We start from the raw sequence: 10,440 nt of genomic DNA on the forward strand, positions 1-10,440 counted from the left end.
ACTCAGGTTATATGTAGGAAATATGCAGATATTAACTTGAAAAGGGAGGTTTGGAACAATATTAAGTGGATCTTGAATGCCAGAGTGATGAAACTAATACCATAATAAGTGGACAAATTATTGAAGTTTGTTGAGCAGGCAAATGGCATATTTGGAAACTTAATCTGTCAGCAAATAAAGGATGGATCAAAGGGAAGATACTGGTAGGACAAAATCATGGGGTAAACAGAAGACTTTAGCTCATTTCTGCTTTATTCCAGCCTTCAAGCATTAGAGAGGCTTGAGAAGGAACAGGAATTGCTCAACTTCTCCATGGCACTCAGTTATCAACTCTTTTCTATCTGATCCTGCAGGCTCTTTGGTCCTAGTCACAAAATGCTCTCATCTCTCAAATATTCTTCTCCATATTATGAGGTTTTGCAACTATTGGTGGTTAGTCTGAAAATGAAAGAGGCAAGGTTTTCCTGAGAGTATGGGTGTCCAGAGATATCTCAAGAGGTTGTTAGAAGCTGGCTGTATACCCAAACCAATTAAGCTCTGCTTTGGGAGGTACAGATGGACATGTTTGCAGATTAGGGGGAAAGAAGATGAAATAAGCCTCCTCTTGGCTTTAGACATTGCAATAACTCTTCAGTTCTCACTTTAGTAGGTAGTGGAGAGCAAGCATCTCACCAGTGAGTCCACCACACTTAGTATGTGATTGAAGAGTCCAAGCAGATCAGTACCCCAGCCCCAGCTCTGGAACTTGGAGTCAGAGCTCCAGTTCCAAACAACCACTCTTCCTCTTAGACCCTCAGTTTCTTCAAGTGTAGAATTGAAGTAAAAAATAATCCCTGCATTGCCTACCTCAGAGCTGCAGTAAGGGTCCTGTGAGATGGCAGCTGTGAAAGTACTTGGTAAACTGTAAAGAGCTGAGTCATCATTGTGGTTATTATAAAAGAAGATCTTTAGTGGGAAGAGCAATGCTGTGGAACTAGTAGTGCTTAATAAAGAATTCCTGGTGGTGCTGCTGCAACTGAGCATTTGGTTTATGAGAAAAAGAATTACAGTTGGAAACAGAAACTGGGTAACTTTCATTGTGAAGTAAAAGTAACACAGAAGCCATCAGTAGAGGGACCTGGGAAAAGGGGTCCCTCCTGCTGACTCCATTACCCCTTCATTCCCTCTTTCGGATGTCTCTCTTTTGAGCTTTTCTCCTCTCCCTTTTTTTAATCAACTGAATTAATCTCATAGCCTATCTCTTGAACCTCTCTCCATTTCACCTTTCCTCTAAATTCATTCTCATTCTCTCATTTCTTTTCTTTGTTTATTAAATTCTCCTCTTTTCTCATCTTTGTCTATTAATCTTTAAATTTCACTCTTTTCTGTCCTTTTCTCTTTTTCCCTTTCTCTCTCTCTCCCTCCCTCTCTCTCTCTCTCTCTCTCTCACACACACACACACACACACACACACACACACACAAAACCAATTCTTTCTGCTGAGAGGCTCAAGGAGAGCCTCCCAGCCAGTGTTGCTAGGCAACTGAGTATCACATGGCCAGCCCCACATTTTCTGTCTGCTTCTTCAGAACGCTATTGCTCAGACTCTGTACTATATAGCTCACATTGAGTATATCTGAGTAAAGAAAGGGCTCAGGTGATACACTTACGGTTGGCCAAAGGTGTCAGCTTGCTTTGGGGTATCTAAGTTGCTGTAAATATAGTAGGAAGGGGAGGAAAGCTAAATAAATGAGAACTACAATAGGATGTCATGAGTTCTTGAAAACAACTCTTCAGAGTGGGGGGTTCTTGTATCCATGGAACTCCTAGGTACAATATGGAAAGGCTACAGGTACTGTATATACTCATGTAAAAATCAAATATACTCAATTGATTCTTGTTATTGTGAAAGTTTATAGCTTTTATCAAATTATCAAAGGGAGAAAGTCTTTCCAGGAAGTTCTTACATATATTTCCAATTCCTATCAAGTTGTCTGTGCTGAATGTTTTCTATTGCCCACCTCCATACCCAAGATTCCTATTTCTACATCCTGCTTTGATTTGCATGTGCTACTTCAATGGATTCCCTTGTCCTGTGGCTTCCAGGTGGGTCCAGCCAATGGGAAGTGCTAATAGAAGATCAAAAAGAGGGGTTGGAGAAGAGTAAGGACAGAGCCTCCTCCCTGCCAGCTTGCCAGAGGTTTGTTGTACTCCTCAATTGAAGAGCACAGATCATGTCTCGAAGCCTTCTCCATATAGCTACCATCTACCTCTGGGCTCTGGTAACTGCTATGTCCTCTTGCCCCTTCAGGCTCAAGGACAGTAAGGGCTCTGGCAGTTAACATTTCCAGGGAAACTGGTTGGTGTCTTTAAACCATGATCACACCTCAGTAAATATTAAATTTTATTAAACTCTCCTCAAATGATCCAGTTTGAAAGGGTTATACACTTCCTATAATAGGACCCTCCTAATAAATGGAGTCTTAAAAAATTAAAAGGTGGAGGCAAGAGATAAGGATTTTGAAATTATCTGCAAATAGCTATATAATTCTCTCTGAGATATCTTCATCTTGTTCTACGAAGATTCATTGCCAGGAAAGGAAGAAACATGACTAAGTTTGATGGTTCCTAACTCTGACATAATTCCAATGGATCAACTGATGGTACTTGCCTCCACAACAATGACAACTTCAGATTAAGAGGGAACCTTATAGCAATGGGTATTTCAACACTCTTGATTCCATGGGTTTTTCTCAAGACGGTTTTCTCATGCCACCTTGCTCAGTTGTTCAGGAGTTTATGAGGGTCCAGGACTGCTGAATAGTTATATCCAGGTATTACTCTGCTTGACAATTAATCAGTTGAGCAATGGGCTCCTTGGCATATGGCTTTCTGGTGTTGGCCACTGATGGAGTTTTCTTCAGTAAAGTCTCTGACTCTCCTCTACTTCTACTCCCGCCCTCTGACTCTACCCCTTTCCCTGTACTCTGTCTCTTCTTTTCTCCCCAGTCTGTGGAATCTGGGGCAGGAGAGAAAAAGTAGGTTACAAATGCTTCCAAAGCTTCTCTGTCTTACACCTGAACCTCTGGCTTTTGAAAAACTCAACAGCCAAGATTTAGACACCTTTTTTTCTCTGGTTACACTCTGACAACTTTCCCTAAAGCCATAGGTGACTCATGTCTAGCATCTTGACTGGGAGGGATAGGGTCTTGGGGAAATTTTAATGAAGCACAGAAAAAGAAAATGCACAGGTTAATGTTTCAATACCTTATCTTGTCATGGTCACTTTATGTTGACTGTAGATGTCTTGAGCATTCAGGGTCATTTAGACTTAGAAATTCCTCTTTTTTCTCAACTGGTAGCCTTTTTTGAATAAGATTGTGGAGGGTGGGCAATATGAAGAAAAAAACAGGGAGAACAAATAATTTCTGGGCTCTTCATATGTGTAGGAGGGTTTCATTTGTTTTTAATTAGCAATAATCGCACTTCGGATAAACCTCATTGGCTACAATAATGCCACTGCGCAAAGCTGGAGGGTTTCATTTGTAATTGAGGATACCACTTGGGAAGTCCTTAGCAATCTATCAGACAAGGTGATTTGATCCAGAGATCCCACTTTTATGAGTCAATTGAACATTTTCACATTTTTATGTTCCTGATTTCACATCTAACTGGTTGTTCTAGAGATATTGCAGTAGAGCTTGTAGCTGGCTAGTCATGTTCACCTAATGTAATAGAAAAGACTAAGATATTGTCCTGACAGTGATAAGCTGGTTCATTAAGTCTCTCGGGATTTTGCTGGAAAGGCTGGGAAATTACACAGCAAAAACAGCATAGTGCTGTATGCAAAGAGTCTTGTCTCAGGAAGAATGCTGTGTTCCATTTATTGCCTTTGTGCACCCAGACCTGATTATAGATTCCCTGGAGGTTTTACTTTGTGAACCATCTGGCCTATCAAAAATGTTTGAATAATTCAGGGATGAGAGGAAGCACTTGCCCATTTCTTACAGTAAATTGGCTGAGTATAGTAATCAATATGGAAGAATTTTTTTCAGTTTTTCATTATTTTTCTTAGTGCAATACCCTGGCTAATGACGTTTGAGATTGTGTAAGGGGGTGGGAGAAGGAGCAGACTGAATAAATACATCAGTTCCCCATGAAATTTCTTATATTACAAGTAGATGATTGAGTCTTCTAGGGAGCAGATGCTGGATTGGAGATATAGGAGTGCAAGAGGCTCAACATCTGTGAAAAATAAAAGAGGCATGAAGCATGACTGGGCTGGAGGCCCCTTAGATTTCAGTGCACATCTGACAGTTTCAGCCAATCTAACAGAGAGCTCTGGAGCAAAGATTTCCCATTACAGGAATTCTTTGTTGGGCAGAAATGGCCAAGGCCTTGTTAGTCATTGGCTAGGGACTACCTAGGAACTGTGTGGTCTCCTTTCAAAAAGTGAGATGGATCATGAATGTGCTAATAGCTGGAGGCTGTCAGATAACTGCAGTCTTTTCAGGTGAACTGCAAGTTCTTACTTGAAGGGAGACTTGAATGGTACACCTCTGTAGCTGCCACAATGATCTGCTGAATTTGGTAGTAGAAATGTTTTGGTTATTCTATTCTGTCATTCATCTCACTTCACAAACATTTGACCCTGTGGCCATTGAATGGCATGAATAACATATAAAGAAGCTTGAGCCTTCAGATAAGTAGTATGTTCTTTATGTAGCCTTAGTATGGAAGTGAGTCATTTGGAAGAGGAGATAATGCATATAGAGTTGAACTCTGTTCTAAAGAATTACAATGTCCAAGACTTCTAAGAACCAAGAGAATGCAGGATTCAGAATATCTTTGGAAAGAAAACTCCAAATTTTGTTAGTGTGGCAGATCCAGAGGTGAAGGCCTCTAAACAATCTTACCCATAGCCACCAAGAGTACTTGTGCCATAAAATGATATCTGTCCTATAAACCTGCCATTTATGGAACTAGTTGGAGCCTTAGGGACACTCAAAGTCAATATAGATAATTTCTCAAGTATTTGACCTCATAATGGATATGTGTTTCCTTGGAGGCTTTCATCCTAACCGTCTACTCTATGATACACTAAGGCTTTGGGGCTCTCTGCTGAGAAAAAAATCTTCATAATAATCTGGTTCCTTGGAAGGCCATTTTTCAACCTCTGGGAGGCTTTACTTCTACTTATTTGGTTTCAGAGTTACCAACCTCTATGGCCCTTTCACGGAAACTCTACCTATGCCATCCCCTACTCCTAACTTAACATAACTAGTGTCAGTTAAGCTCCTCTAATTCTATGGTATTGTAATTTGTGCAGGCTCATTCCTCATAGTCTGACTCCTAGTCTGGTGTAGAAGAACTTGGTCAACTCATTCCATATGGTATATGAAGACTAGAAATAATGATGGGCTAATATTATTGATGATACCTAATAATTATTAAGCGTTCATTATTTTCCAGGGGCTGTATACAAACACACACACACACACACACACACACACACACACACACACAGTATATATAATTATTATCCTTGTTTTACATATGAGAAACTGGAGATTTGGTAGATTAACTAACTTGTCCTAATTTACCTCAGCAAATGAAAGGTAGAGCTGGGATTCAAATCCAGGCTTTTAATCACTACACTGATGCAGAGTCTGTAGGTCACCTCAGCCATATGGAGTGAATCTCTCTCTTTCAGAAGATTCAGGAAATAATAAAAGACAAGGAGTAAATAATTTAGATGGGAGTCATAAGACTTAAAGTTTAATTCTATTGGAGAAGAAAGATATTTGGACAGCCACAGAAATGGAGATGGCAGTAACAGTTAGGCAAACTAGTTAGGGAAAAACATGGTAAAGGGGAATTGCTCATGAAGGAGTCTGCCTTAGCCCACAAGGGAATTCACTACAAGGCATGTTCTGGCAGTCAGTTATTTTACTTCCTGCCTGTACCTAGAAGGAATGTCATATCAAAATATGGTCAGCATACAACAGGGGTACCTGGAAGGTCCTAGTTATTGGGAACCTAGCTATGCAAAAAACTATGGCAGAAACCCAGTTCTAGCTAAGCCACAAATCAAGTTTTGAGGAGTTAAGAATGATAAGCAGAAGCAAGCAGATGCTACAAGTTCAAGCTGGTTGGTAGGTAAGATCCAGAAACCAGAAAGTCAGAGCTTACAAGTAACCAACAACAACAATAAGTTGGATGTTGATTCAAAATAGAAACTCTCTGGCCTCTGCTATTTCTATCCTCCCTTTTAAATCAGGCCTTCTAATGCCAGCAGTCTGAATTGTAGTTAGAAAACTTGCTGGCGATCCCACCCTTGAGTACAGAGAGTTACTCTCATGCTTCAGATATTGTGAAATTGTCAATGTGACTTTTAGTTTATTTATGTTTTACATATATCTACTATGATTTTAGTCATGCTTTATAGAAAAAAAGAAGCAAATTCAGTGTTTTTTTTTCAAATACAGTGCTTTTAAACTTTACATTAGGCAGAAATTCAGCCATCCTACCAATGTCAAAATGAGTCTTGGTTTTCAGTGAATTAATTCTTCACAAGAAAGATAAAAAAAAATACAACTTCGAGTTTACCAAAATTGAATTAACAAGGTTAAGAGGTTGAATAAATAGAGCTAGAAAGAAATATAAATTTTCGTGAAAAGTAAGTTTTGTTTCAAAATATAATTTGAATGTAAATAGAACCAGACAGAGGATCAGAGTTGGGGCCATTGCAAGAGTTTTGAGGAAGTGCAGATTAAGCACTATTTAAGTTGGAGCAAGCATTTAGACTAAAGTGAAAAAACAACTTCTTTCCAACTATGCTTTCCCCAGAAAATCAAAGTGAATCTAGCCTCCTAGTTGTTCTCTAAGTTGGATCTGGCCATAACAACTACCAGGAAAGTACAAAAATCAGACCAAGAATTGGGCTTTATGTTTTGGGGACCAAATGATACAAAATAACAGATTCTGCTGACTTCTTACTGAATATCTCTTTCATTCTCTTTCTTGTCTTTCTTCCTCTTCTCTTTGTCTCCAGCCTTCCCTATTTCAACCCTTGACTCTTTGGTAATGAATCCGAGTAGTTAATACATTCTATTCCAAATGGCTTTTGGCTTCCTGGTAGTGATTGCTTTTAGCAGGCATCCTTCTTTCCAAATATGTGTCATCAATAAATATTTTTAGAAGAAGAGTGGATTGAAGGTTGAAAAAAACCTCAGTCCAACAGTGTTCTATTCTCCTTTGCTCCATTTAAGAATTATTAGTACTTGTTAAGCACTATGTTCTTCTCTTACTGAGTCTAGATTTGTCCTTGCCAGGGCCCCATTTTTCATCTTATTTCCTACAGGACTACACATCTTTTTGAGGGCAAAGTCTGTATCTCATTCATCTCTACTTTTCCAGGCCCTAAAGAAGCACTAGTGCTTAGCAAAATATTGTTGAATGAATACTATCTTATTCTTGCCTCACCACAGGACTTCTTTTTAAAAAAAATTATTTATTTATTTATTTATTTAGTTAGTTAGTTAGTTAGTTTTTATTTAACTGGAATAACTTATTCCAGTTAGTTAACATACAGTGTAATATTTATTTCAGGTGTACAATTTAGTGATTCGACACTTACATGCATCATCCGTGCTCATCACAAGTACATTCCTTAATCTCCATCACCTATGTAACCCATCCTCCTACTTACCTCCCCTCTGGTAACCATCAGTGTGTCTCTATAGTTAAGAGTGTGTTTCTTGGTTTGTCTCTCTCTTTATCCCCCCCATGATCATTTTTTTTTGTTTCTTAAGTTTCACATATGAGTGAAATCATATTATATTTGTTTTCCTCTGACTGACTTATTTTGCTTAGCATAGTATTCCCTAGATCCATCTATGTCATTGCAGATGGCAAGATTTCATTCTTTTTTATGGCTGAGTAATATTCCATTATTATTTCATCATATATAACATATCCTTATCCATTCATCAGTTGAAGGACATTTGGCTGTCTGTATAATTTGGCTACTTCTGATAATGCTGCTATAAACATTGGGGTGCATGCATGTATCTCCCTGAATTAGCACTTTTGGGTGCTTTGGGTAAATATCTAATAGAGCGATTACTGGATCACATGGTAGTTCTATTTTTAATTTTTTGAAGAACTTCCATACTATTTCCCAGAGTGGCTGCAGCAGGTTGCATTCCCACCAACAGTGTAAGAGGGTTCCCCTTTCACCACATCCTTGCCAACATCTGTTGTTTCTTGTGTTGTTAATTTTAGCCATTTTGACAGTTGTGAGGTGATATCTCATTGTAGTTTTGATTTGTGTTTCCCTGATGATGAATGATGTTGAGCATCTTTTCATATGTCTGTTGGCCATTTGTATGTCTTCCTTGGAAGAATGTCTATTTATGTCCTCAACCCATTTTTTTAACTGGGTTATGTGTTTTTTGAATGTTGACTTTGATAAGTTCTTTATATATTTTGGATGCTAACCCTTTATCAGTAAAATCGCAGGACACAAAATCAACATAAAGAAATCTGTTGCATTTCCATATACCAATAATGAAGCAACAGAGAGAGAAATCAAGGAATCAATCCCATTTACAATCACACCAAAAGCCATGATACCTAGGAATAAACTTAACTGTAGAGGTAAAGGACCTGTTTTCTGAAAATTATAAAACATTGATGAAAGAAATTGAAGATGACACAAAGAAATGGAAAAAGATTCCATGCTCATGGATTGGAAGAACAAATATCATTAGAATGTCTCTATTACCCAAAGCAACCTACACATTTAATGCAATCCCTATCAAAATACCACCAGTATTTTTCACAGAGCTAGAACAAACCATCCTAAAATTTGTATGGACCCACAAAAGACCCTGAATAGCCAAAGCAACCTTGAAAAAGCAAAGCAAAGCTGGAGGCATTAAAATTCTAGACTTCATGGTATATTACAAAGCTGTAGTGAATAAAACAGTATGGTACTGGCACAAAAATAGACACATACATCAGTGGAATAGAACAGAAAACCCAGGAATGAATCCACAACTATATGGTCAGGGAAGAACATCCAATGGAAAAAAGACAGTCTCTTCAACAAATGATGTTGTGAAAACTGGACAGCCGCATGCAAAACAATGGAACTGGACCACCTGCTTACATCAGACACAAAAATAAATTCAAAACGGATGAAAAACATAAATGTGAGATAAGAAACTATTAAAATCCTAGAAGAGAACTCAGGCAGTAAGCTATTTGATATTTGCCACAGCAACTTCTTGCTAGATATATCTCCTAAGGCAAGGGAACCAAAAGCAAAAATGAACTATTGGGACTTCATTAAAAAAAAAAAAAACTTCTTCACAGTGAAGGAAACAATCAACAAAACTAAAAAGCAGCCTACAGAATGGGAAACGATATTTGCAACATGGTACTTCTATCTTTGAAACAGTCAAGAAGTATAAAGGACTTCTCTTGTGAGTGGCATGTGTAGGACAGTTCCATATCTCTTCTTGCAGAATTGACATCAAGAGATTTTAGAAGCATGATTTTTGTACCTGGGCAGCTGGTGATTGTTGGTCTCAGTGCCTCCCCCAAATAAAATACAGATTTAGAGATACATGCACCCCAATGTTTATAGCAGCATTACTAACATTAGCCAAACTATGGAGAAAGCCCAAGTATCCATCAACTGATGAATGGATAAAGAAGAAGTGGTATATATAATGGAATATTACTCAGCCATCAAAAAGATGAAACCTTGGCATTTCTAATGACACGGATGGAAAACAGATGAAAATATGGGGAGGGGGAAAAAGAAAAAAAGGAGAGGGGATCCCTGGGTGGCTCAGTGGTTTAGCACCTGCCTTCGGCCCAGGGCGTGATTCTGGAGTCCTGGAATCGAGTCCTACATCAGGCTCCCTGCATGGAGCCTGCTTCTCCCTCTGCCTGTATCTCTGCCTCTCTCTCTCTCTCTCTCTCTGTGTCTCTCATGAATAAATAAATATATCTTTAAAAAAAAGAAAAAAAAGGAGAGAGGGAAACAAGTCATAAGAGACTCCTAAAGATAGAGAACAAACTGAGGGTTGATGGAAGGAGGTGGGTGGGGAATGGGAAAGATGGGTGACGAGTATTAAGGAGGGTACCCATTATGATGAACACTATGTGTTGTATGTAAGGGATGAATCACTGAATTCTACTCCAGAAATCAATATTGCGCACTGTATGCTAACTACCTAAAATTTAAATTAAAAAAAGAACAGAAAAAAAGTCAAGTAGCCAACTTCCATTAATCAATTAATTGATTAACTAATTAAAGTGTTTAGTTTTTTATTACTCTTCTGCTAGGGACTGTGCTGTAACAAAGCCTATAGGCAAGAAAAGAAATAAATAGGGAATCTATTGCAATATGTAAGATAACCGCTGGAGGTATCTAGGAACAGAATC

General features: G+C 38.5%; 1 non-coding gene and 1 pseudogene across 1 annotated transcript; one reads left to right on the top strand and one right to left on the bottom strand.

Annotated features, from left to right (window-relative positions):
- Positions 1 to 3,428: 3,428 nt before the first annotated feature.
- On the bottom strand, positions 3,429 to 3,510 carry LOC140628977 (U4 spliceosomal RNA; annotated as a pseudogene).
- A 5,944-nt stretch (positions 3,511 to 9,454) lies between these two features.
- Positions 9,455 to 9,586, top strand: LOC140628947 (U11 spliceosomal RNA). The gene has a single exon (XR_012026860.1). It is a non-coding gene; the product is annotated as a U11 spliceosomal RNA (small nuclear RNA).
- Positions 9,587 to 10,440: the final 854 nt, after the last annotated feature.

Source organism: Canis lupus, chromosome X (genome assembly GCF_048164855.1).
Source record: "Canis lupus baileyi chromosome X, mCanLup2.hap1, whole genome shotgun sequence".
In the NCBI taxonomy this organism is placed as follows: Eukaryota; Metazoa; Chordata; class Mammalia; order Carnivora; family Canidae; genus Canis; species Canis lupus.